General features: G+C 40.9%; 1 pseudogene; it reads left to right on the forward strand.

Annotated features, from left to right (window-relative positions):
- Positions 1-441: 441 nt before the first annotated feature.
- Positions 442-27489, forward strand: LOC131096427 (synaptonemal complex protein 1-like; annotated as a pseudogene).
- The last annotated feature ends 25 nt before the right edge of the window (positions 27490-27514 follow it).

Genomic DNA, 27514 nt, shown 5'->3' on the forward strand with positions numbered 1-27514 from the left:
GGTCCATTGTGACATTACAAGGCCTCATGGAACCATGGAGACCGTTATGACCCTTTGGGATGTCATGGAACCAAGGGGTAATTGTGACACTGCGAGACTCCATGGAGCCAAAGGTTCATTGTGATACTGCAAGGCCTCATGGAACCATGCAAAGACAATTAAGACACTTTACAGCCTTATGGAACCAAAGGGCCATTGTGACACTGAGGGACACCATGGAATCAAAGAGACCCTTGTGTCACTCAGGGGACTCATGGAAACATACAGACCATTGTGACACTATGAGGCCCCATGGAATATGCAAAGCATTGTGACACTGTGAAGCCTCATGGAACCAGTGAGACCATTGTGACCATTGTGGGGCCTTGTGAAACCAAGAGGCCTTTGTGAGACTGCAGGGCTGTGTGGAACCAAAGGTCCATTGTGACACTGCAGGGCCTTATGTCATCAGTGGTCCATTGTGACACTGGGCAACCAAAGGAGACCATTGTGACGCTGGAGGGCTCCACCATTGTGACGCTGGAGGGCTCCATGGAACCAAACCTCCAGGGTGACACAGAGTGGCCTCCTGTCATCAAAGGTCCATTGTTACACTGTGGAGCCAGAGGAGACCATTGTGACACTGCAGACACACAGGGTCCAAGGGTCCATTGTGACATTGCAGACCTCATGGAACAGAGGAGCCAGGTGACATTGTGGGGCCTGGGGAGCCACTGAGGCCATTGTGACCCTGCAAGGGCTCATGGAATCCTTGGCACCATTTTGACACTGTGGGGCCTTATGACACCTAGGGGCCACTGTGACATTGTGGGACCCCATCAAACCTAGGGGCCAGTGTGACACTGCACGTCTTCTTGTAATCAAGGGGCCATTGTGACATTGCTGGAACCCATGGAATCAAGTCACCATTACAACACTGAGGGGCCCCATGGATCCAAGGCACCATTGTGACACTAGGGAGCCCCATGAAACCAAGGGCACACAGAACAGGTCTGGCTGGTTTGGCCTCCCATGGACTGCCTGACTGGTCCAAGTGACCTTTGCATGTTGAGGGTCACTTCTTATGTGCTGCTGAAACACTGGGGCTCTGTGCTTTCCTTCCCAATGGAAAAGAACTGTCCTTCTGCTCCAGCCACCCATGGCCAGAATTGGGATTTCACCTCCAAATTTCCTCATATCCAGGGATTCTTCCCATGGGAATCTTGCCAGGAGAAATCTGGCTGGCAATGGTTTCAGGAGAGTAACCTCCCATCTGTTCCCAAAACAGTGGGGAAGGCTCCATGCTTTCCTCCCTATGAGAAAGAATTGTCCTACTTCTCCAGGCATGCATGGCTCAGATTGGACTTCCACCTCCAGAATTCCCTATATCCAAAGACTGCTCCCAGAAAAAATCTGCCATTCCTGAAAAGTCTGGCTGGCCTTGCCTAGTGAGACTCTCACCTGCCTTCCAAACACTGAGGCTCTGTGCTTTCCTTCCTATGGAAAAGAACTGTCCTTCTCAGCCAGGCGCCATGCCCAGAATTGGGATTTCACTTCCAGCATTCCCTGTTGCGACAGACTGGAGGAGATTGTTGCCTCAAAATATTTTGTGTGTTGCGGAGGAAGGGGCAGGTCCAGCCTTGTCCTGCCCTGTGACCTACACCGTGCCCTGCCCTGGAACCCCAATCCCCCCAGAGCCTCTATCCCAGCCCAGCAGTGGCTGCCAGTCCCTGGCATAGCACAGGCAATGCTCCACAGCCACCTCTGCAGCCCCTAGCCCAGCTCCTGAGGGACCAAATGAGCCCAAGTCCCACCTGGGGGAAGGGCCCAGGGAGACCAAGGGGTATTGAAGGCTGACCACAAGGCAAGCACACATCTTGACCCTACCTCCTCTTGGAATTTCTATCTGAACACTGCTGGAATCCAGGAGCTGGTAGCTCTGTGTGTGCTTCTCTATATCTTTTCAGCCAAAAAAGCCAAGGGAAGGCACAGCTCCATCAAATGCAAAAGTTATCTCTCTGGTGGATATTAAATCCACTTTCCACAGCAGACAGCCTCAGAGCAATGGAAAACACCTTCTGTGCCCAGCACAGATCCCAATGTCCCCCCAAACCTCCCTGCCCCAATTCTGCCCAGATTTGCTCTTTGCACACACGAGTCACACGCTGAAGTCAGGAGCTCCCTCCATGCCCAGAGGGAGGAAAAGAGAGAAAGGAGATGAAGAGCTCTCCTGTGCAGAGCCCAGGTCCAAGTGCTCTGGGATGTCCCAGCAGCATCTGACATGTCCACCATCCCCCACAGATTTCCGTACAGTAACAGTTTCAGACAAAGACAAAAGAAAAGATAATTCTGTGAGATATAAACACAATTAAGATGTTGACTAATATGATATTTATTTGAGCTTCAGAAAGATTGGGCAATTCTCTGAAGCTCAAAGCATGAAACCAGTCAGCTGAAGGGCACTTGAATGACCAGAAAGCATTGGGAGGAGTGTTGAGGGTTTTTTGCAGGACAATGGACATATGCAATATATGCACAATCCAGCCTTCATAGAAACTGAGTAAGGTCACCATGCCCTTGAAGGACACAAAAGAAGAAGAACACGCTCAGCAGCAGATGGTTCAGGATGCAAAGGCAGACAAGAAAATCGCAGCGAGATGCATGAAGAAGAAAGACTAACTAAAATGAACTGAAATATCAAAATGCATGCGTAGAAAGGCTTTAACCAATCTTGTATTAGCTTGAGGTGTGAACAGTAGAGAACAGTATAAATATGGCTTGCTTTTTGTAATAAATTGGCTTCACTTGATCATATTGATCATTGTGTGATGTCCCGTTAATGATAATCCGCACCTAGGGACCAGAAATGCATGCAAGCCTCCACCCCAAGAGACATTATGAATTCAGAAAACATGGCCATTAACTGCTTGATACCAACACAGAGTAATGGCAACCAAAATGCTGTCAGACCAGGGTTTTTTCCACTCTCTCTCAAGCCCCATGCGTTGGGCACCAAATTTTGTCCTGGTTTAAGGCAAATTTGGGAGAAAATCTCCAAAGGGGCCCCTCCAGAAAGCAAACCCACATGGCCTCTCCCCCCAGCCAGTTCGGGAAGGATTCCTCGGAGAGAAGTGGAAAGAACATGTTTATTTAAGAAGTAAAACACCCCCCAGCACACAAAATGAACAATACCAGGTGACAACACCCTTTCACCACTCTGAAAAAGATGACAAATTCAGAAAGTCTCTCTTGGGAATGGTCACTCTGTTATCAGTCCCTCCAGTGCTGGGGCAGCTGCTGCAGCCACAAGGTGCAAACTCTCGGTGTTCCCAGGGCCCAGTCTGGAGCAGTTTGAGTGGTTCCAAAAAAGGGGAAGGAAAAACATTCCAGGAAAAAGTCGGACTGCTTAGCTAAACTAACTAATGAGCAGAAGCAAAAGCAAGACCAAAGCTGGAGCAAAGCAGAAGCAAGAGCAAAAACAAAGCAAAAGTCAAGCAAAAAGCAAAAGCAGCACCATGTACTGCCCTGTCTCTGTGTCCCGCCAGCCGTGGGGGAGCGGCTGATAACAAAACCAAAACAAAACTTCGCTCTTCAGAGCCAGTCTTGAAGGCACAGAACATAATATCCAGCATAAAGAGAACACATGAATGGGGATACAAGCATCATAACGTCACCTTAGGACAGCAAAGTTATTCCAAACTGCCACCCAGCAGCCCCTCCTCACAATGCCGTCTGCTGGGGCTGTGCCAGCTTCAGGAGATGCCTCCAGGGCCTGCATGACCTTTGTGAAAAATGCATATTGTATGACTGGCTTTTCACAAATATTAAAATGAATATTATATGTGCTGTGTTAGAAAGTTGTGTTGTACCAATTTTCTTAAGTAGTGTGTTAAATCTAGTTTTAGGTTATACCATAATGTTAAAATAGAAACTATGCTATGTAAGATACTTTTATAATTAGAGTATTAATAATTTGGACAATATGGATTGGGACAATAGGAGATAATAGAAACAAAGAGTTACAGACGTCTGGGTAACTTCTTCTGGGCAGCATAAGCCTGAAAAAGGCCACATTTTACAGAGGATTAACCCTTAAAAACAATAGCCTGTTTTAGATGTCCTGTGGCGGCAATCTCGCTGCAAGTCCTTTCTTTAAAAAAAGTATCTCTAGTTTCGATTTTAACATTATGTTAGACCCTAAAACTAGATTTAACACACTACTGAAGAAAATTATTACAGCACAACTTTCTGACACAACACATATAACATTAATTTTAATATTTGCGAAAAGGCAATCATAAAACACGCATTTTTCCCTCGGGAGGACTGGGCTCCCCCAGTTATTCCCTGCACAGGCGGGACCCCCCGCCCCTTCCCCTCAGAGCTCTCCCGCACTGAGGGGCCGCTGCCGCTTCCCGCCCTTCGCGCCCGCCCTCAGCGGCCGCCGGGAGCTGGGGCCGCCCCGCCCGCTCTTTTATCGGAGCCACGGAGAAGGAAAACCGCTTTCAATTGTTCATGCCGCCGCGCCTGAGCGCTGGGCAGGTGTCTGCGGGCAGATCCCAGGTGAGCGCTCGGCCGCGGGGCCGCTGAGGGCGGCCCACACCACACCCTCCCCCCCGGCCGCCCCCTCGGGCTGTGCTGCTCTGGAGGCCGCGGCTGAGGAGGGGACGGAGGGAAAGCTCAGGGGCCCTTCCCCGGGGACACGGGGACAGTGCTGGGCCCGGGGAGTGCCCCGGCAGAGCCCCGGGCTGGAGCACACACACACCTGCCCCTTGCATGGGCACAGCCCCGAGCTGGAGCACACACACACCTGCCCCTTGCATGGGCACAGCCCCGAGCTGGAACACACACACACCTGCCCCTTGCCCCGGCAGAGCTGGAGCACACACACACCTGCCCCTTGCCTCGGCACAGCCCCGGGCTGGAGCACACACACACCTGCCCCTTGCCCCGAGCTGGAGCACACACACACCTGCCCCTGCATGGGTTGGGACGGCTCCTGCACTGGACTCATTTCTCTGCGTGTGCCTAGAGTGGCACATGCACAGACATCTTCGGTTTGAATTTTAAAGACTTTTGTTGTTGTTTTCTATCAAAACTGAAGGGAATAATCTTCTGGAGCATCCGCTCTGTGCTGTAAGTCCACGTTTGCTGTGGGTAATTCAGCCCAGAGAGCGAGCAGGGCTCTATCGCTGGCCGGGGTCTCTTATCAAATCACCAACGGGACGGGACTGCTGAGGAACTGCCTTGAGCTGTTTTATTTTCCAGCATCAGTCTTATTACATGGTTGTGACAATGGGAAGATGCCAGCAGCTCACATCCCAGGCAGCCGACCAAGAACTTAATGGTACAACTTACTTGAAAAGTTTTTTGACCAATCACACAAAGCAAAAGCACACTGACAGTAGTTCTATCCAACCACTATAAGCACACGTACCTTTGGTTAAAACAATGCTTGCTTATTTTGAATACAATACCTGCTTGTAAGCCTTAAAACACAATGCACAGAGCTCCATTATTAAGCTTAAAACTTCCTAATACCTTGCTAGATGAACTTTTCTGTAACTTAGGGAGTTGTTCTAGCCAAGCATTAATACACAGACCATTGTTCTATTTGTCATTACTTTTCTACTTTTTACATAATTTTTCTGCTGACCTATCTCATGGCTGCTGCTTGGCTCTAATCACAGTTCTGCTCTCTCTGAGGCCTGCCTTTTGCAGCTTTCCCAAACCCTCTGCTTTTATGGATTCCCACAGGCCCCACTCAGATGCTCACACTGGCGTTGGTGTCTTGGTCTCACCGGATCAGGTGTGCAGTGAAAATGTTCTGTCCCCACGCTGAGTTATGGGAATTCAACAAGTTATTTTTTCATGTCAAAGCTCCTAATGAAATATTTTGAGATGAGGGATGAGATATTCTGACAGCAGATGAGTTAGCTGTTTACACGATGAACTTCTGTGACTTAAAAACCTTGTAAAAGGGTATTTTCATGCTGAAACATAATCAGATATGGTTTAGAAGTGCCCTTGGAAGTAAAGCAAAGAAATATCAACTACTGGTCTTCAAAAAAGTAATTTGTCTCCTTGAGTCCTTTGCCATGCAGCAGTGCCCAAACAGGCAGGAGCTGCTGAGTTCCCTGCATTGAAAGCTCCCCTTTGGCCACAGTCTGTAAATCAAACTGCAGGACACCAACAGTTTGATCAACCACTGGGAAGTAAGAAGTGAGTTCCAAAGCCATTACCAATCCCTTGGGCTTTGAAAATTGTAGGCAGCTGTTTTATTAATGACAAATTCTATTTTCACATCATCTGTAGGGATTTTTTTCCCCAGGATTTTATAATTCCTCTTTACAAATCTACCCATAAGAAACTAAGAAACTAAAAATTCTTAAATTTGTGCAGGGTTTTAACAGGCGCTCAGATGATGACTTTAAGTTGCCATTCAATGTGTCGAGCCATGGTGAAATCACTGATTCAGGTACGATTGGAATATTTGCCATGCACCTTCTTTAATTGTCAAGTTTTAATTTTCATGGGTAGTCCCACAGTTTCATATCTGTAACTGTTAAATACAGTTTCACTGTTACTTTTTTTAGAAATACAGTGATCAAAATCTCTTCATGTTTCAGATACAATTTCACAGGAAGTGAAATTTTGCTCTGAAGTAGATGAAGAGATCAGCTAAGTATCAGCTCTGCACATCTAATTCCTTGGGGTCTTTTGAATTTGTTCCCAAACAGTGCCTAAAGCATTATTCAGTAGATATTTGAGGGCTAAAGGAAGTAGTCAGAAGGGAATAATGTTTTCTGTCTCCTGTTTAAAGCTGAATCACCTAGAGGAGATACTTGTGATTTAGTGAACATGCCTGGAAATTAATCTTTAAAAATTAAGGTGATTGCAATATTGTTGTTGTTTTTTTCTTTGTTTGAAGTGTCTGCAAAGTCTATGAGCTTTAATTAGAGTAAGATTTAAACACTTAAGTATCCTTGTGGAACTGGTTCTGAACATTCTGTTGAAGGGCAGAAGGGTTGAAGTCAGAGTATTCTTTGGAAAACTGAAGTGGATTATCCCAATTGCCTTTATTCTGGCTTTATTTTATCTGTAAAACTATGAATTCAGTGGTTTCCTCAAACACTGGATTCTTTTCAGTGTCTTTACCAGCAGATCTCTGCTGTAGCACAATTATTCAGTACAGCTCATTTTTTTTGCAATAGCTTCTGTACTTTGCAGCTACAAAACACTGTTTGCTACCACAAAATAAAACACATTTCTTGTGCTCTCTCTGCTGATTTTCATATCTCTGACAACTTTTTAGATTTTTTAAATCCTAAGCTATTAAAGTACCAACAGGACTGTAACAAAACTGTGGTGCAGCCAGAACAAGGATGGTGTTTGGGGCTGTTGTAAGTGAACCAAAGGGCCCTTGGGACTTGTGTGTTGCTCTCCCTGCCTCGACCACTGGCCCAGCACTGCTTGTAGGGCACTTTCAAGGTGTTCTAAGGGCACAAGGGTGCCAAGGGTGGTGGTTTTCCTTCTTGCTCCATGTGTGAGCAAAGAACTGCTGGGACACTTGGATATTTATAAATCCCTGGGTCCAGATGGGATCCATGCCAGGGTGATGAGGGAGCTGGCAGATGAGCTTGCCAAGCCTCTCTCTATCAGGAGTTGTGGCTCACTATGAGGTTCCAGATGATTGGACACTGGCTAGTGTGACACCCATGTACAGAAAAGGTAGGAAGGAGGATCCTGGTAATTCCAGGCCAGTCAGCCTGGCCTCAGTGCCAGGTGAGATAATGGAGCAGTTCACACTGAGTGCTATCACACAGCACTCCCAGCATGGCCAGGCTATCAGACCCAGCCAGCAGGGCTTTACCAAGGGTGGGTCATGTCTGACTAACCTGGGCTCCTTCTGTGAGCAGGTGACTGCCTGGTGCATGCAGGAAAGGCTGTGGGTGTTGTGTATCTGGGCTCCAGCAAGGCCTTTGGCACTGTTTCCCACAGCACACTCCTGGAGAAGCTGCAGCCATGGCTGGGACAGGAGCACTCTGTGCTGGGCTCAGAACTGGCTGCATGGCTGGCCAGAGAGTGGTGGTGAATGGTGCTGCATCCAGCTGGCAGCCAGGCACCAGTGCTGTCCCTCAGGGCTGTACTGGGACCAGTTCTGTTTAATATTTTTATAGACGACATGGGTGAGGGCATTGAGTCCTTCATGAGTAAATTTGCAGAGGACACTAAGCTGGGAGCTTGTGTTGATCTATTGGAAGGAAGGAGGGCTCTGCAGAGAGACTTAGATCAGTGGGATGGATGGGCAGAGTCCAGCAGCATGAAGTTCAATAAGTCCAAGAGCTGAGTTCCACATTTTGGCCACAGAAGTCCCCTACAACGTTCCAAGCTGGGGACAGTGTGTCTGGACAGTGCTCAGGCAGAAAGGGCCCTGGGGGTGCTGGCGACAGCCGGTTGAACATGAGCCAGCAGTGTGCCCTGCTCCTGGCCAATGGCTCCTGGCCTGGGTCAGGAATGGTGTGGCCAGCAGGAGCAGGGAGCTCATTCTGCCCCTGTATGGGCACTGCTGAGGCTGCACCTTGAGTGCTGTGTCCAGTTCTGGCCCCTCGGTTTAGGAAGGACGTTGAGATGCTGGAGCACATCCAGAGGAGGGCAGCAAGGCTGGTGAGGGGTTTGGAACACAAGCCCTGTGAGGAACATTTGAAGGAGCTGGGGCTGTTTAGCCTGGAGAAGAGGAGGCTCAGGGGTGACCTTATGGCTCTCTGCAGCTTCCTGCAGGGAGGTTGGAGCCAGGTGGGGTTGGTCTCTTCCACCGGGCAGCACTGACAGAACCAGAGGACACAGTCTCAAGCTACAGCAGGGAAGGGATAGGTTGGATGTTAGGGAAAAAAATTTCACCAAAGAAATAATGAAGCACTGGAATGCTCTTCCCAGGGAGGTGGTAGAATCACCATCTCTGGATGTGATTTAAAAAGCCTGGACACGGCACTTGGTGCTGCAGTTGAGGTGTCAGGGCATAGGTTGGACTCAATGATCTGAGAGGTCTCTTCCAACCTCATTATTCTGTGATTCTGTGATTCTGTGATTCTGTGTGTGTCCATGGCAATATCACAGGTACTCCTGGGCAAAGTCTCTGAAGCTGCTTTTACTTAACTCAGCAGTGTCTGTCAGAAGGAGAGGACAGAAATGTGTGAAGAACCTGCTAGAAGGAATTCTGGCTTCACTGATAATTCTGGCAAAATTTTTGTTGATTTTGGTGGACTGCAGTTATCCATGTCTTTAAGCCCATCTATTTGGTGATGTCTGAAGGGGATTTGGGATATTTCATTGTATTTGTTTCTCCTATGTGCTCTGTAATGCCTTTTGATACATACACAGAGGATGCACAAAGATTTAAACTTGGGCTCCTGATCATATATAAGCTTATATCACCATCTGTGGAAAAAATATTACTCTTGTGATGTTTCTAAGAGATAAATACATTATCTACAACAGTATTAATTAGATATTATATACTATTAATTAGATAGTATTTGAGATTAACTTGTGGAACCTGTTTTAATAGAATCCAGAAACAACGAATGAATTGTTCTCAAAACTCTACAAAGAGGCTGAGAAGATCAAGCAGTGGAATCTGACTGTGGAAAGTGAATTAAACCAGAAAGAAAGAAAACTCCAAGAGAATAGAAAGATTTTTGAAGCACAGAAGAAAGCCATTCAAGAACTGCAGGCCAGTATTGTATAGTGTACATTGAATATATGAAGTTCAATGCTTCCTGATTCAGTTTGACACTATTATTGATACAATTAAATATTAAAGACTGTTGCAGTTTGGTTTGTGCCTTGAGAAAATGATTATTTTGAGAAGTTGCAGGCACCTGTCCTGTGTGAGGGTGTGTATGAAGAATACACCTGTAAGTGTCTCATTTGCTGGTAAATTATTGTTCATTAATTATTGCATCTTTCATGCAAAAGATGACTCAGCATGTAATACCAGATAAAACAGACTCTGTCTACTGATGCCCCAAATGACTTTTTCATGAGGGATTTGAGAAGTTCAAGTGCATTTCTAATATATTTTTCAATAACAGTGTCTATTTGCATATGTTCCTTATGGAATCAGTTTGAAAATGAGAAACTCCATTTGAAACTGGAAGGTGAGATATGTGAAAATAAAGATCTCTTGAAAGAGTAAGTAATAGAACCAAGGATATATTTTTGTGGTGGAAATAATCAGTTTCCATGTGGGCAGTTTTATGTAGCTGTTTAATTTTGAAGGTCATTTCCATTGTTACTCCTTAGGTGCACAAAGCACTGTGCACTCCTGTGCAAACATGATATTTTTCCCTCCCTTAGAGCTGCTGCTTCAAGGCATCTGTGTAATCTGCTCAAGGAAACCTGTACTCACTTCACAGAGAAGACCAGCAAATGTAAATGCTTTTTTAGCTTTTATTTATCAGAGTAAATGTACTTCTAACTTGCTCTAAATTCACAAACAGAAGAAAGAAGAAGAAATTTCTCGTGCTGTTCAGAAAAGTTCTCCAGCTGAGATTGACTGGATGTGGCTCTCAGAATGAGAAATGAATTTTAAGTGGCTCACAAAATTGGAAGTGAAGCCCCAGGTCTAACAGACTTTTGATTTGTAGTGCTAAATGCAGAGGGCTTTTGAAGGCTGTGAAATTGTTTGCTGCAAGGTTGCCAGCCTGGGAGCTCTTTGGGTGCCCAAACAGTGCTCCAGGTTTGAGGCAGTGCCCACAGCCCCGACTGGCACTGGAGCCACTGCAGGGCAGGGCAGGGCTCCCCAAGGCTGCTCAGCCCATTGAAGCTTTGCAGTCCCAGCCACACTCTGGGAATATATTCAGACGTAGGAAGTGACACTTCATGCCTGGTTTTAGGCAGTAGAATCTACTCTGAATTCCCAGCACTCTGGAACAAATTTCCAGAGCTGACATTTCCTGTTTTCAGCCATCACACATTTATGGGGAAAAAAGGTCTTAACCCCAAGGTGTAATGAGTAACTGGAATTCTTCTCATGAAACGGAACAAGCCAAGATAGTTGGATAACTTATTGAAGTTTAAATTCTTGAGGTTTTAAAATATGTTCTTGATTGGAAATCCTACTTTATATGCAATTTAGAATCGTTATTATAATAATTAGAATTTTACTAACTTGATCCTGGATACTTAAATGTCTGTTTCTTTTTAGCCTTAATTCTAGAAACACTTGTATATAGATGTATTGTTCTTTTTTGATAGCTGTTTCTGTTACTGTTCTCTTTTTAATTGTTTTCTTAGGAAAAAATAGTATCAATTACAAAAGTGAAAGGAAAGAAGGAAAATATGGACCTGGAGTGTTGTTGCAATTTTATAATGACAGCTCTGTGGTGATAGGTATCTGCTGATAGAAAGAAATTCAGTGCTTAAACCCTAGATTACAGTTTATCAATACTAACAGTTATGATACATTATTATTAAACAGCATTAATACTATAATAATTAATATGGTCACGTAAACTGATCTAGAATTACACTTTTCACAGAAAAAAATATCTTAGGAAGGAAATTTAAAAGCTGAGCTTGCTCAGTGTTTCAATGAAATACACATTTTCCCGAGATTCTGTAACTTCTGGCACCATGTTTCATAATGACTTATTTAATAAGAATGGAGCTGAGAATTCCTTTTTGAAATTCATTTTGCTGATTAAGTAGAATGACTTGGGCAGCTGGCATTCTCATTCAAAAGAAAAACTTTCTCATATGTTCTTGCTTTGATAGATGAATAGGAAAAGGAAGCAACAATACAATTGTATGAGGAACTTCACAGCAACATAGAAGTAAGTTACCAAGCTCGATGAAAGGAATGTGAGTTATGTGAGCTGAGCTGAGTTCCATGTTTATGTTGGGATACTGTTTTTATCCATCCTGTGTGGGTATCATGTCATGTGTGATGCAGGAAGTTGGGTTTTCAATCCCTTTTCAAGAATTATTTTTGTGTTCTATCAAACACATTCAATGGAGAAGGTGCAGCAGTGTGTGGGATGTAGATCCTGTGATCTGGGTGATGTGTGCTTAGTGCTGGGTCACTGCCACAACTTCTGGCTTCTTTCTGGGCTTCTCTCTGTTTCATCTCCCTGCTGGCTCCTCAGAATGGCTGAGGTGGGCAGCAGCCCCTGGAGAAGTTCCAGGGTTTCCAGTATTGAACTTCAAATATTAAATTTTGTTTTTAGAGAATGACAGTGGCATTTGAAGAGCTTCGTGTGCAAGCAGAGAACGACAGATTGGAAATGAGTTTCAAATGTGAGAATTCTGTTTATTGAGTTTATGCAGCTGGCTCAGTTTTGTACTTCATAGCTTGTGTTACTCATGCAGTGTCAGGGCAGAGAAATGTGAAGTGCTGGAATGGTGAACAGCTCACACTGAGACACTGGGACCCTTCTTTTATTCATGCTGCCTTTGGTCACTGCCTGGCCCTTTCTGTTGCTGTTCCACTGGGCCAAAGCTGGAACTTTGTTTCTCAAACAGTCACTCAAAATTGAAGTTTTGTCTGTGAAGTACAGTCTAAAGATCAATACTTACTTCCCATAGTTTGTTTATTTAAATGACAATGCACTAGTGTATAGCTACAGAAACTTTAGCTAAATGCTCTCTCTCTGTATGTATAGTCTGGTATGTTCCTGTTTCATTCTCACATGCTCTTTTCTGTTTGTATTTTGATTATAAAATCAAACATTGCCTCAGCAATTACTCTTGGGAAACAAATGGTACAGCTGTACAATTCCAAGCAGTCTTAAAGTGGAAGTTATATTGAACTTGGAGTATATTTCAGCTAGAATGTTAACTATGGATGTTACTGTATCTCCAAAGTAAAAGAAGAAGCAAAAAAAGTGGACAAGTTTGAGAAAGAATGCAAACTGGAAGTCAGTCAAAAGGAAAAGCAGGTTTGCTCATTTTACCATCTAACATGTAGAGCTTTATTTGTGCCTAAAGGGGCAATGCAAGAGCCAAGATGTGTTTCTGGGTATTAGTAAAAAAGACAAAATAACATCTGAAGCTGCATTTAAGTCAAATTCTGCTAAGTTTAGTGGTGTTTCAGTACCTTTAGTCTCCTGGAATTTATGGTTTGATTTTGAATTGGAGAACTTTTTTGTTTAGAGTTATGTGACTTGATCAATATTTGGCTAAGATTATATCCAGCCAAATATTATCTATCTATCTATCTATCTATCTATCTATCTATCTATCTATCTATCTATCTATCTATCTATCTAATCTAATCTATCTATCTAATCTAACTTGAATGACAGCAAAATGGCTGCTTACCATACCTAGAGTACAAATGAAAATTAATATCTGTCCATTTTCCAGACTTCATTATGATATTTCTTGCATTTTTCTAGATTTCAGCTCTTACCATACAGAGAGATGAAAAAGATGATGTCATAAAAGACATCAAAGCTCAGCTGCAGACGTCACAAAATAAGATTGCTGACTTAATGGAAGCAAAATGTAAGAGTTCTGCTTGCTGTGTTTAAATGGAATTGTTTATAGAATTTAAATGTCATTGTTTATGATTGTTTATTTATTAGATGTAATTGTTTATAGAAGCATAGGAAACAGGGCCATGATAGTCTTATTCTGTTGCTGATTGGCAGCAGAATTTTGGGGCCGTGAAGGCCTTATTTTTGTTTGGAGCAGGAGCTGCTCATGTGGGAGCAGGACTGGCAGGGCAGTTTTTAGGGAGAGTCAAGCAGTGAGAGCTTTTGAAAATTGCAAGGGGAAAATGTGTTGCTTCAGTTTTGCAAATGTACAGTCAGGCAGATGTCACTGAGGACACTTTTCAGAACTTGATTTTCAATATTTTTAAGCCATCCATATTCAAATTTGATATATTACTTCATAGTATATGATGTCAGTACCATTGGTCTCTGTTAAATTCTTTAAATATGTGTAATTTTCCATTTTTAGCAGCATTTTTTAGTAAATATCGTATTTTAAAAATATAAACATCTTTTTTTGTTTAGTACATAATGAAGAAATGTTAAAGGAGTCCTAAGTCAGTAAAGAACATTTGAGGGCAGAGCTGGAAGAGGCTAAAATTTCATTGCAAAAGGCAGAGGTACCCCTTGCTTGTAGTTTTACAGTAGAAATGGACTGGATGAGTATTTGCATGAATAATTATGGATACTTTGGACATGAAACAGCTGTAGCTGTTTGTTGCAAAGCATGTTTAGAAACGATATCATGTCTTGAAGGTTGCTCAGAAGAACTTGGAAACTGAATTCCAGACTACAGTGAAAACATTATTTCAGGTCACTGGAGAAAAGGAAGAGCAGGAGGAAGAATGTAAAAAAATGAAGGCTTTGCTTGCAGCCCTGACAGAGGAGTTTGAGACTTCTGTTGCCAATTTGAAAAGCTTGCTGCAAGAAGAGCAAAATAGGTAAATTAATGAGTTTAAATTCCAAGAGTGATCTTAGAGGTTGCAGTCTATGACAAAATCAAGAACAACTGGAAATGAAGCTGAAATTTGGAGGTTTTTTTCACACAGTGGTCTAAATGGAGAGAATTTAATGTAATTTTCTTTTTGTTTGTGGTAGTTGATACTGTATAAAAAGTAAATTTTTGCCCCCTCCAACTTTCATAATTCTCTCTTTAGGAAATACAGATTTCTGTAGGCATATATTTGTTTACTTTTATGTCTACTGTTCTGAGGTTGTACAAGTGAAATTTGATATGTGTTGCAGGCAGATATATTATCTGCCTGGTGAAAGGTAAATGTTCTTAAAGTGCTTGTGCTAAGACTTTGTCTTCTTGTCCCGTAAGTTTCAAATGCAGTGCTTTGTACTCTACATTTGGGATTTTTAATTTACCATTTCCTTAGATTAAAGAAATCTGAAGATGATTCAAAGCTGCTTACCTTGGAGCTCCAGAATAAATCTGCTGAACTGGGTAAGGGTTGTAGAAAGGCAGAAAATGAGCTGGGCAGTAATAAAAATGTTTTCTGCTGTTGTCTGGAAATGGACTGTCTCTGGTAGTTGGAGAAATGATTTTACAGTGCCTGTACCTGTCAGGAATGCCTGGATTTATTTTTACTCAGCTGATCCCTTTTCTTTGGGGGTCGTTGGTGCTGGCAGCAGCCACAGGGCAGTGCTGTGCACAGCTCCAATAGTCAGACCATTCATGCATAAATTCTTCTGGAGGTAATTTTGGTTTGCAGCTCAGAGCAGCAGCATTGCAGGTGCCATGAGTGACTTCTGCAGCAGAGATAAAACCCTCCCATGGAGGTTTCTGTGACCCTCCCCATGCTGGAAGTGGAATGATGCTGGCAGGGGTTGTCTTTAAATATCATCAATTTGACATCCTGTGGTTTCTAGGGATGTGCTCCTTAGTCCCCAGAGTAAGAGCTCTGCCTTGCTGTTATGGTTTGGGCCTGGCAAAGCCAGAGCCCCCATGAGTATACCTTCTACCTGATATCTGCTGTGAGATGTGAGCAGGAATAAGCAAAGCAGGCTCCAGCTTAAACATAAAGAAAAGTTTATTAACTAAACTACACACAATTACTAAACTACATACACACAAAAAAGAAAAAGAAATCACAAGGAGAATGAAAAGTACACAGAAACACTTCCCCCTCCTCCTCCAGATCCCAGTACAATTCATTTCCCAAAATTATCCACACTCGGTCTGGCACCACCCTTTAGAAAATCAAATCTTCAGCTTATGAAGAGTAGACGGGGTCCTTCCTTGTGCCACGGACTTCTTGTCACAATTAGCACCGCCCGGAGTCTTGCTATCTCGTGACATCTCCTTTCCATGCCAAGGTGCTCTCACCACTAGGCATGGGATGGGGCAGAGGCCTGCTTTCAGGGTGGACCTTTTTAAGGATGCCTCGTCTCGTTCCAAGCAGAGCACAGTCTCATCTCTGGGACCTTTGTCCCCCCCATTTCTTCTACACCCCCTGGTGCCGAGGGGTCTCAACACCGAACTCTCTTGGCTCCGAGCCCCCGCTTCCCCCTGCAATGCAGCCTCTGTATCACCAGGAAACAGTCCATGGATATACAACAAAAGAGTCCAGCAAAGTTGCCACTCCATCTTCCCCCATTCCTTCAACATCTCTCTTTCTCTTTGCCAGAGCCCCTTACTGGCCTCTTTCTTCCTTCATCTTCCACCCTTATCCCTTTCCTAGGAAAGGTAATGTTCCGTGAAGTTCTCACTATCCACAAGAGTTAAAAGCTCATCCAAGCTGGGCTGCTCACAGCCCCCCCCGCTTCTCCTCCCAGCCGTGCTGCCAGCACATGATAGCAAGTTTCAAGATAACAGCACAGGCTGCATTCTCTTCGTCTCCAAAAGGAGGGGGGGGGGGGGTAAACAGGTCGCTCGATGCTCCCCCACCCTTCCACCAAATCCGGGCCTACCGTAGGTGGACCGCGTGGCTTTCCCCTCCCCCAGCCCAGCCAGCAACTGGGCCGGGGGAGGGAGGCCCAACCCTTCACACCGGAAATCCCAAGAGGGCTCTGAAGGACAAGAGCCCTGCTTTTAACTCCTTGGGTTTGTAGTCTCAAGAGGCGGATACAATACCCCACTGGTCAAACCAGGTGCTCATCTTAAAATCCGAACACCCATTGGTAACCACAGCAAAAACAACATATCCCAGATGTCCCATTTCCGGTCAAACCACGACACTTGCTGTTGAGAACTTGCAGAAAATACCAGAATTGTGAATGTGCATATAGAAACCATTTGGAAGTTAGTAACAACTGGTTTCCTTTCCCAACATATCCATGAGATACCTTCAGCAGTTCAGATTTTTTTTCTGGAACAATGCAGGTGCATCAATACTTGGAGAATACTCTAGTCTTACAGTCCATGGTTTACTTGAAGCTATATTTCTGGAAAACATAATAGGCTCTAAATTTTATTTAAGATAAATATTTAGTTTCTCTTCAGATATAGATTTGCTAATGTCTGAATAATTTTCTCAAGTCTACATTTAGATTAAGTCATAAATTAGCTTTTCAGTTTCTTAACTTAATCCAACAAGTTTTGAGAACTGGGTATTGCAAAAGGGGAAATGTTTTATACTGCCTGCTAAATATGAAAAATCATTTCTGTTCCATTCATTTTACATTCCATGTGCTGTAGAAGAGATGACTAAAGTGAAATGTGATAAAGAAGTGCAACTTGAAGAGCTGTCAGAAACTCTGGTAAATGTTCATTTTATTAATCTCATGGCATTTGCTCTTCATATGAAATTCCTCTTGCTTTGTAAGTATCTTAAATGCCTTAAATAAACTCCATCTAGTCAACCTTAACATTTCTACTAAACTTTCTCACATACAATTTCAGTGTTTTCTTTGAAGAACTTCTTTATTGCCTCTGTTTTTCTTGTCTCCTGTGCTTTTGGTTTTTCTTGTCTCCCATGTTTTTGGTTTTCCTTATCAAGGTTTTTGGTTATTTCCTTCTTTGTTCATGCCCATTCAAATGCTACTCTCTCTGCATATAAAGTTTTCCCATTTTTTCTTCCTTCCAGGAAGGTAATTAGCTCTTGCCTCTGTGAACCCTGCTGTGCTGTGACACAGGCCCATTTTCTGTCACAGCAGTCTAAGCTATATGAAATATACTCTTAAGAGAGGTTTATTTTCATTATGATTTTATATTTACAAGCCTAACAAGAATCCATATCAACTAAAGTTAAGATAGTCTGAAATCATGTGTGCATTTTACTGTGTCTGCTTGTTGTTATAATCTGTGCATTGAATGTTCTGAACTGAGTTTCACTAATTTTCTAAAATGGGTAAATTGAAGGACTTTTATTGAAGAAGGATCTTGAGGCTACTGTAGAAAATATGCAGAGAGAGAAAAATGTGGAGAGAGAAATGAAAATGCTCTCCAGATGAGAGAGGTCTGAAGCAGGGCAACAGTAACATGTTTTTAGAAATAGTGAAGTTACACATCATAACTTGGATTCAAGTTTATACATAAGAAACAGCACCCAGAGCAGGGTCCCGCCCTAATTGCCCAGCCCAGGTAATGAAACTCACAGCAGGGGACAGACATGAACAGCACCGGTGTCACAGTTCACTGTCTCACACCACTTCCAGATCCCAACAGAGATTGGAAAGATCCAATCTGGATAATCCATGGCATGGATGTTGTTGGGTTCTTCTGAAAGCCTTGTGCTCTTAGCTCACGTCTAAAAATCTCCAGCAGTTGGAGTTTGCACATGGATACTGAAAACTCTTCCTTTCCATTTTGCAGAAAGAATTGCAGGATTTGAAAGCACAGCTGACATTTACAACTGAGAAGGAACGAGATTATTTAAAGCAGCTTGTGACTCTGAAAACAGATCTTGAACAAGAGGCGTATGACCATTTTGAAAATATAATATTGAATTAGTTTTGGTGTAATATAGAAGTTGCTTTAATCCACAGTGAAATGAACTATGATTGTTTTCTAATGGAAGTTTTGAACCACATATGTGCCATTAATTATATACTTATATTTCTATATTCCACTTTCTCTATTTGTATATATTCTATGGCATATATAGTTGTTCCATATCTCTCTGACTTATTTAACAAGAAGAGAAAGTTTCTGAATTCATTGCTAATCTTGCTTTGAACTACATCACCTTCACTAACCATTATATTTATATAAAAGTTAACTCTGAGTTTCTTTCCTTCTTCTGTCCCCTTTTTACATCTCTTTGACTCTGCTGCAAAGCTTATATTTGTAGATAAAGGCCTGGACTTTTTTTCAGCATGGAATAACACTTGATAATGGGTAAGTTTAATTTAAAAGGAGATTCAAAATGCATCTTCTTATTCCTCTTGGCCATTTGGTTTAAATTAGGTTAAAGAATGAACAGCTAACAGTGTATCTCAGTAAGCTTTCACTAGAGAAAGAACAAACAGTGCAAGAGAAAAATGCTGTGGCTTCAGAACTCCAGAAGCTGCAAGAACAACAAGAGGCAAGTTGTAAACTTCCAGCTTTCTTGAAAGGACAACACTCAATTTGACAAATGACTCAGTTTCACAAATTAGATGATGAGCTGCAACATGACTTGGGTCTGTAGAGTACCTGAGCTATTTTTTGTATTTGAATTGGAAAGGAAGTATATTACACTTCTGAACAAGGCAGGTCAGTGTGCTCTGGATGTGTTTGAATTTTTTAAGAAGTCACTTTGAATTTTATTTCTTTGCTGACACGTGGGTCTTTATTTAGGATAGTAAGAAAGAAGGAGAAAATACAAAGCAGTTAGTTGAAAACCTAGAAGAGGCAAATAGCCAGCTAAGGCAAGTAAAAACAAATAATAATAACTGATATTGTTCAAGGAAGTAGACTCAGTTTGTTCTGTTCAAATGCTGCTTTCTGGGATTTTTTGATTAATGTTTTTCTAGATTACATAGCAAAACAGAAACTATTCAGAATTGCTGTTGGCCAAGTACAAATTGTCTCAGATTAGAAATACCAATTGCTACAGGAACAATGTTTGCCATCATTTTGTATTACATGGTAGGAGCTGTCTTGTTTTGCATTAGACATCTCAGGTGTGAAGGAAATTCAAATGGAAGCTGAAGGTTATGGATTAAATGTGACAAGGCAAAACTGGATCAGAGTTACTCTCTGTATCCCCAGTTCAATAGGCAGCTCCCATGTTTCACAGCTGCATTGCAATAGTCCAGGTCAGGATGTATTTTCCTTGGGTTCCTGGAACATCTTTTCCTACTTAAAAGAAGTATGGACAGTTCACATATTGACTTACTGGGCATGTTGCTGCATTTTAAGAACGTTTTCATTGAGCAGGTTATGAAGTTCCCATCAACATTAGCAGCTCTTTTCAGAAAATAAAATATGGGTTTATTAGAAGTACTGAAAATAAGTTAAAGGCAATAAGGAAATATTTACTAATGCTTGTTAATTTGGCACTTAGAAATGAACTGGAGTCTTTGAAGGAGAAAATGGCAAAGACAGGTGAAGAGATGAAAAGTACACTGGATGAAAGAGAAGAAAATGTATGTAATGTGTCAGGAAACTTATCTTACAGAACCTGTAGGACAGCATTCAATGTAAAATCTTTGTTGGGGTTTTTCTGCAAAGCTCTCCCTGGGGGATGTGATCTCTGCCAGAGGTTTCTTCTTTCCCAGCTGCTGCCAGCTGTGCCCTTGTGTGTCCCCATGTGAGCCCTGGTATTTCAAAAGACAAGCACAGTCACTGGGATGTTCACTCTGTGCTGGAAGTTTAATATTAAAGATTTATTTGTTTGTTTTCAGGAAAACAGAGAACCTGCTTTTGTTTTTTCATATACCCACTCAGTGATGGATGGGCTCTGGATTAGCTTTTTTTATGTAGTGTGAGTTTGAGCTTAAATAGATTCAAACATTTTTACTTTTCTTTCTATTGGTTCAAAGCAACCTGGGGTTTTTAGCAAATTTCAAAATTTCATTGTAAAAGTCAAAGATTTGCAATTTAATTTCAGGTTAAGAGAACTGAAAAGGAAATTTCAAGAAAGGAAAAGCCATTGAAGATTCTAGAAAATAATTGGGAAAATTCATTTTTTCATGGATGTAGGGAACTTCATACAAGTGCATTTTATAAATTGTGAAGATCTTGGGGTTTTTTCTTCTTCTTTCTTAACTCCATAACCACTAAAGAACTGGTTCACTGCTATTAATTAACATCTTGTAGTACTTTATGGCTAAAACTCTGAATATTCTAACATGTCAGCTGGTGTTTTAGTCCCATTGGAACAAACCAGACTGGTGCAAGTGCAGGTTCGAGAACATCTACAGGAATTGCTCACAAAGGGAGTAATTTGTAGAACTTACTAATTCATGTCTGAAATATCTCTTTCAGATGAATAATTTAAAGAAACAGATGGAAAATAAAACCAAATGCATTGAAGAGTTGCAGTAGGAGGTGTGTAGAGATTTTAAATGTCACAAGTACATAAACACATTATAGTTTGGGTTGCTTTTTAGCAGGTTTGTGTCTGCTGTGATGTCTTTAGATACACCTATGTAATTTAAAAATTCTCCTTTCTTATCCTAACCCTGAGCAAATTAGAGAGTCATCTTAGGGATCACTTGATTTGTTAAATGAGCCTTAATTTGAAAAGAGCAATTACAAAAAAAATATCTTTAATAAACTGCTGCTCTTTTTCATTTAGTGCATAGTGTTATTTATGTACGTGTATGAGTATCTCAGTTACCACGAGTAGAAAAGAATTCTGCACTGGCACAAACTGTAGTAACTTCACTGTAAAAATAAATAACTTGTATTTTTGGTCATGACATCTTCACACCTTCTGTCAGCAGCATCTTAGTTTTAATTCGCATTCTGCACCTCCTTTGTTATTCCCTGCTGCTGCTCAGGAGGAGCCTTTCTGAAGGTCATAGACATTCATTTGTTTGAAGAATTGTTCTGGAACCTGAGCTGCACAACAGAGAGGTATTTGCTTGATGAAAGCTGGAATTTCTTGATGCAGTTAAACCATGACATAATTCTATAACTTATTAAGGTACAATGCTTGTTTTGTTTAGTTTCAACAGAATAAGGTGCTGAAAAAGAAAATTACTGCAGAAAGCAAGAAAAGCAATACTTATGAAGGGAAGGTAGGTTTAAATAACATCATGTAGAAGATAAGGTGAGTGTTTTTAACTCCCAGTGTAAGTAATGATAATACTTGTTAAATACATTCTGAACTGGTTTATGGATCTGGGATACAGACTTTGCAGGAATGAGCTCATAGTTTTTAGAAGATGCTTCCATTTTTAATCACTGGGCACTGACTATTGGACATTTAAGGGATGGATTCACATTGCAATTAATGATGTTTCCAATCTGTTCCTTTTTTTTTCTTTTGTTGATAGTGGACTGAACAGGGTTCAGCAACCTCATTGTAACAGAAAAGCATTTAAAAGAAATATATATATATATAAATATATTACTCTTTTTAGGCTGTTCTTTAAATGTGTTCTGCAGTGGCAATCCCTCTGATGGGAATATTGTGTCCAGCTTTGGGTACTGCACTTGGAGCAAAGTGGAGTTTTTTGAGGATATTCATATGATAAACTTAAAAGGAAAAACTGTAATCAAAATGCACAGCTGGGAGAAAATGTACCATAAAACCTGTGAAAATCTGATACAGATTTACAAGAGAGGGAATAAAATCTCCATCTCTATTTGTTTTTTTCCAAGTCATTCACAGCATTTAGGGTGACTGCTTAGGGCAGTCTTCCCCACTGTGCTGTTGCCATTGTTCCTTTGAGTATTTTCTAACTCACTTCAGGCCAAAGTTCAACTCTTTATTAAAAAAAAAGCTGAACTTTTAAATAGGAAACACTTTAACCATATACCTGAAAAGTAACAGTGTTTGTGCTCAAAAATAAGAGGTAAGAAAAAATCATCAACATAGTAATTCCTAAACAAATAACAATTCTGCTTTCTCCAAAGGTGAATAAATTACAGTTAGAGATGGAAAATATGAACAAGCAACATAAGGAAGAAGTTGACATCTATCAAAAAGACATAGAAACAAGAAAAGTAAATGAAAATAAACTTCATGAAGAAGTGACAGGTGTTAATTTTTACTGTAATTTAATTTTTTTTTAATTTAAAATGTTTTTATGAAGCTTTGTTGGCCAGAGTCCTTGCTCATATTTCAGTCTTATTAACATAAATGGAACTTGTTGTGAATCCCTGTGAGCAAAGCTTTAGTACATTAGGTGGTTAGGTTGAAGTATTTGAATATGTCTTTGAAAATGAGAACTCCATTAAAAATTCTTTCTTTCAAGATATAGTTCAAAGAAATTCCACCCTTGGTATAAGGTCAGCCCAGTTAAATTAGATTATAACTTCTCCCATATTAGTATTTTTCTGCCCACACATTTTTTGATGGCAATGCTAAGAAATGTTAGGGCAGAGTGCTTGAAATGGCCTTTTGGTTTGCAGTGAGCTTGCCTGCCATGGCTGTACCTTTGATCTTGCCCATTTTAACAATCTGCAGAAAAGATGAGGGATTGCAAAGGGATCTTGAAAGCAAATAAAGCCCAAGTGGGACTGCAAACTTTGCACCCACAGGGAGAAGAAGAAATTAAGATTTAAAGATTTAAAAAAAATATATTGTTATGTTGATTAATGAAATGCAATTTATTACTGGCAGGTAGAAAAGATGAGGTTGCTTTGTGATGAAACTGCAATGATACAGAGAGAAACTGATGCCAGATGTCAGCACAAGATAACTGAGATGATGGCACTGATGGAAAAGCACAAGGTCAGAGATTTTCCTGCTTGCTGTGGTTTGCAATGGGTGATACCATGTCAATACCATGTTTATAACCTGTGACACCATGTTAATGACCTTTCAAAAGCAGAAACAGGCCTGAGTCTTTGAAAAGGAAGATGAATACATGCTGGACTTTGCATCACCTAAAATCAAATTCATTTGAAGATTTTGAAAAGATTCCTATGGGCAGATAAATTCCAGTTGTCTAAACTTCTGGGATTTTTTAGATTTTTTTCAATTCAGGCTTCCTTTGATACCTCGTGAATGCAATATTTTTCAGTATCAGTTTGCCTCTTTCTCAAAGGTTACCTAGTGACTGTCAGCAGCTTAGCCTGACACGTTTTAGTTTACCTTTCTATTCCTCATTTTGCAATATCTTTAGCAGATACATTAATAAAGATGACACAGCTGGTTCTTAGTGCTGAGCACATATTGCTGCACAGAAATAAAGCACTCTCTGCCAGTCCACAAAATAATAGTTGAATTGAGCATTTCCTGTTTTACAGTTTCTGCAGAAGCATCAGTGGATCTTTTCTTTATGAATCTTAAGAGCCTGGTTTGAAAAAATGATGTTTAAAGACTGGATAACTCTATAGATGTAACATTTAGTCACATGTTTTGAGTTTGTTGTTGGTTTGGTTTTTTTACCACAGAATGAATATGATAAAATGGTTGAAGAAAAAGATGCAGAGTTAAAAGTATATAAAATGAAACAGCAAAAGCAGTTCTCATCAGAAAGAGCCCTGGTAAGGAGCACTATGCAATGGTCAATAATTCAGTGAAGGGGCTGATGTCCTTGTGTAGTGGTTTTATACTGGCTAAGTGCAGGCACACACAAAAAAACATTCACTGATTTTTCTCTGCTATTGTTGAGCAGAGGAGGGGAAAGAAAAATTCAAGGACTGAGTTGAGATAAGGATTAGGAGAAAAACACTTTGAGGGTAAAGCAGATTCAAACTTAAATAGTATCAAAAAATTATTATTAATAGAATTAAAAGTGAGTAATGAGAATTTATATAAACCTTTGAAACATCTTTTTTCCCAATCCCTCTCTCTTGCCCACAGACAGCACAGAGAGACAAAAGATGTGATCTTCAGTCAGTTTGTGACTTCTAAAAATCTTTTTTCAGTTTGCTTAGAGAGTTTCTTTTTCCTGCTGTGCTCTGAGGTCTTTCCCACCAGAGACAGTTCTCTGGGAACTTTTCCAGTGTGGTTTGAATTTTTACCAGTAGCAGTGCCACCCAACCTGCTGCAACAGATCTTATTCTGGGCACTAAAAACTCCAAATGTTTCTAAAAATAAATTGCAGTAGCAGTGTGTTTGTGTCTGCTCCTCCAGATAGTGGGTCATGTTCTGACTCCCCACTTTGAATAGGAAACTTTTGTTTTAAATATTTAGATTGTGCCCTCTCACCCCTGCTCTCCCAAGGGTTTTAAGGTATTACCTTGAACGCTTCGGATCAAATACCTGTTTCTGACAGTGCTTCAGTCTTTGTTAAACAAGCTAAAGCAAAGCTTCAAGTATAGGGCTGAAAAGCAAATAGAATTATCTTTTGTATCTAATGAGTGTCCCTGTTAATTACTGTCTCATCTGGGACTGTTTTCCTTTTTCTGGGCTGTGCATAGTTAACCCTGTCCTTTATTTAATGGTTTGTAGGAAAATGAGCTGTCATGTTTGAAAAAGGAACTGTCCTCCCTTAAGGAACAACTGAAAGCAGAAGTGGAAGAAAAGGTGGAGTTTTTTATTCCCTGAGCACTGGGGGTGAGAGGTGTGGCCTGGGCTTGTGCGGTGGGAGGAGTTGGGTAAGAAATGAAACTGAACAGAAAAACAGTGACTTTGGAATTCTGGAGTTGTGCTAAATCTGGTCATAGATTTGTGTGAACTTTGTAACAGTCTGTGATTATAGATTATATATAAATAAACAAACAACAAAACAAAACTCTCCTTTATTTTTGGTAATTTTAACTGTCTAAAGCAAAAAAGTTCCCTAAACTGCAGGGTTTTTTTCAGTGACTTTTGAATGCTGGGGTTGTACTAAACCTGGTCACATTTTTCATATTTTTGTGTGAACTTTGTAACAGTCTGTGATTATAGACTGTGCTCTGTCATTACACCAAGAAGATTTTTAACAACTGAAATCAAATAAATATTTCCTTGCTGTCACATAACTCTTTTGTAGGAGAATCTTGTAAAAGAGCACTCTGGCAGTATGATTCCTGACAGTGAAAAGAAACACAAGGTAACTTCAACTTTTTAATTGCTTTTACAATTTGGTAATATTTATATTTGTAGAATCAATTGAAGTGCCATGAGAATTTATTTGCATTCAACAAAAGACATTGGAATGCTTTTGACTTCAAACTTTTTAAATTATAGAAAATACAAACTTATGATCCTAGGACTCCTAAACCTTGTTTAGATCTATACAGTGAATCTATTCATGTAAAAAATAGAAAGTCTCCAAATTATATTCCTAAAATTAAAAAATTAAAAGTAAAAATAAAAAATGTGTTCATCAGAACAGGAAGTCCCTTGGACAGTCCAACATTGAAGTTTTGTAACTCCTAACAGTGAATTTTTCTTGTTGCATTTTTCTGCCTGTATTTTTTACTTCTCTGTAGATGATTTTTTTTTTCCCCCTGGGATAAGAAGGAATTTTGAAGGGTCACACCATTCCATGGAGAGATTAGACAGCAGTTTCTGGAAGGGCTGCCAGCGTGTAATTTTTCTTGCTCAGTTGTTGATTTTTTTATGTCTCTAGAATTGTTTTACTTAGTCTTACAAGTGTCCATTTGTAAAGGCACTTTTCCTCTATGGAAGAGAAAAAAGCTGATATAGCTGTAAAAATGGTCAAAGTAGTCCTGACTGCAGAACTCACCCTTCTTCCCTGTCAGGAGTTCACTTGTGGTTTTCATATTGGAACACTGGAATCCAGCACCATTTTGATGTTATCTGTCTAAAAAAGGACTGCACTGGACCATTCAATGCTTCTCAGTTTCACTTCTAGTGAAAAAACTATTCTAAGTAACACCAATCTTGATGTAGCTATCAATCTTTCTCTGAAAGCCTTTTCCTGCAGTTTTGTTTGTTCCCATTTTCTTTGATGTTTGATAGAGTCCAATGGAGTGGCTACAGTTCAGAATAACCTGAATTTCTGCAGATAAGCATGGAGAACTTAAATACAATATGCCACGAAACTCAGCTCTTCCATAGCTTCCTCTTCATTCTCCTCATATGGCAACAAAAATAATATAAAAAATTATATTTCCACCCCACCCCACTTTGTTTGGGTCTTTGCTCCGTGTTTGGATGGAAAGAGAAGAGTTCCACCATTTCTCTCAGGTGAATTCTTGGACACTCAGACTGTAAACTGGGTCCTGAGTTTGGCTTTAGATTCCATACTTACCCCATAAAATATGATCTAAAAATAGAAACATTTTCTTTCCCGGACATGTGTTATAAAGACTCCTCCAGTGGATAAAATGCAGAGTGGAAGAAGCACAAACCTGCCTGCAGGGCAGAGCAGCAGGAAAAAGCAGAAAGTGCTTGTGCAGCTGGACACTGAGTCAGACAGCTCTGAGCACACTGACCTCCCGGTAAGAGTCAGAGAACAAATCATGTGCTGAGCAGCTCTTTGTGCTCACTGCTGGGGCTGAGAATGGAAATAAAGAGTTTGGGCTCCCACATTCCAGCCAATATTTATGTGTATATTTTTAATTTATTGGTTCTTTCTGGAATTGTCATTGTATGTACATAATTAACATTCTTTTTATTGAACTTTATGCCTCATAATGACATCTTAACTTTTTTTTTCATAGTTTAATATCCTTAGGGGGAAAGAGAAAGTATTTTTAATATAGTGTGACTAAGTAACTTTTAATTTAACTTTTAACTTTTAATTTAATAGAGCACAGTCTCGGAAGAAGAAATGTTTAAAAATTTGTACAAAGATTATCCACAAGCTTCACAAGTACATTCCACAGCACCAAAAAAGGTATGTTAGCCTTTCCTAAGATTAAATCAAGCAGTTAATCAGATTGTTTACAGAAACTAAAGGATGGCTTTATTTTCCTTCCTAGAGCACAGCTCCATGCAGTGTGAAATCTCCAGGCTCTGCTCTGAAACTCAAAAGCATGAGGAGAATGTGCGAGGCGGGCTGGGCTTCATTTTCCAAAATGGACAGAAAAAGGAAAATTAAGGATGCTGTAAAGCTCTTTGCTTAAAATGCAGAAATGCCCAGTGCCCTGG

The sequence above is a fragment of the Melospiza georgiana genome, unplaced genomic scaffold (assembly GCF_028018845.1).
Source record: "Melospiza georgiana isolate bMelGeo1 unplaced genomic scaffold, bMelGeo1.pri scaffold_29, whole genome shotgun sequence".
Taxonomy (NCBI): Eukaryota; Metazoa; Chordata; class Aves; order Passeriformes; family Passerellidae; genus Melospiza; species Melospiza georgiana.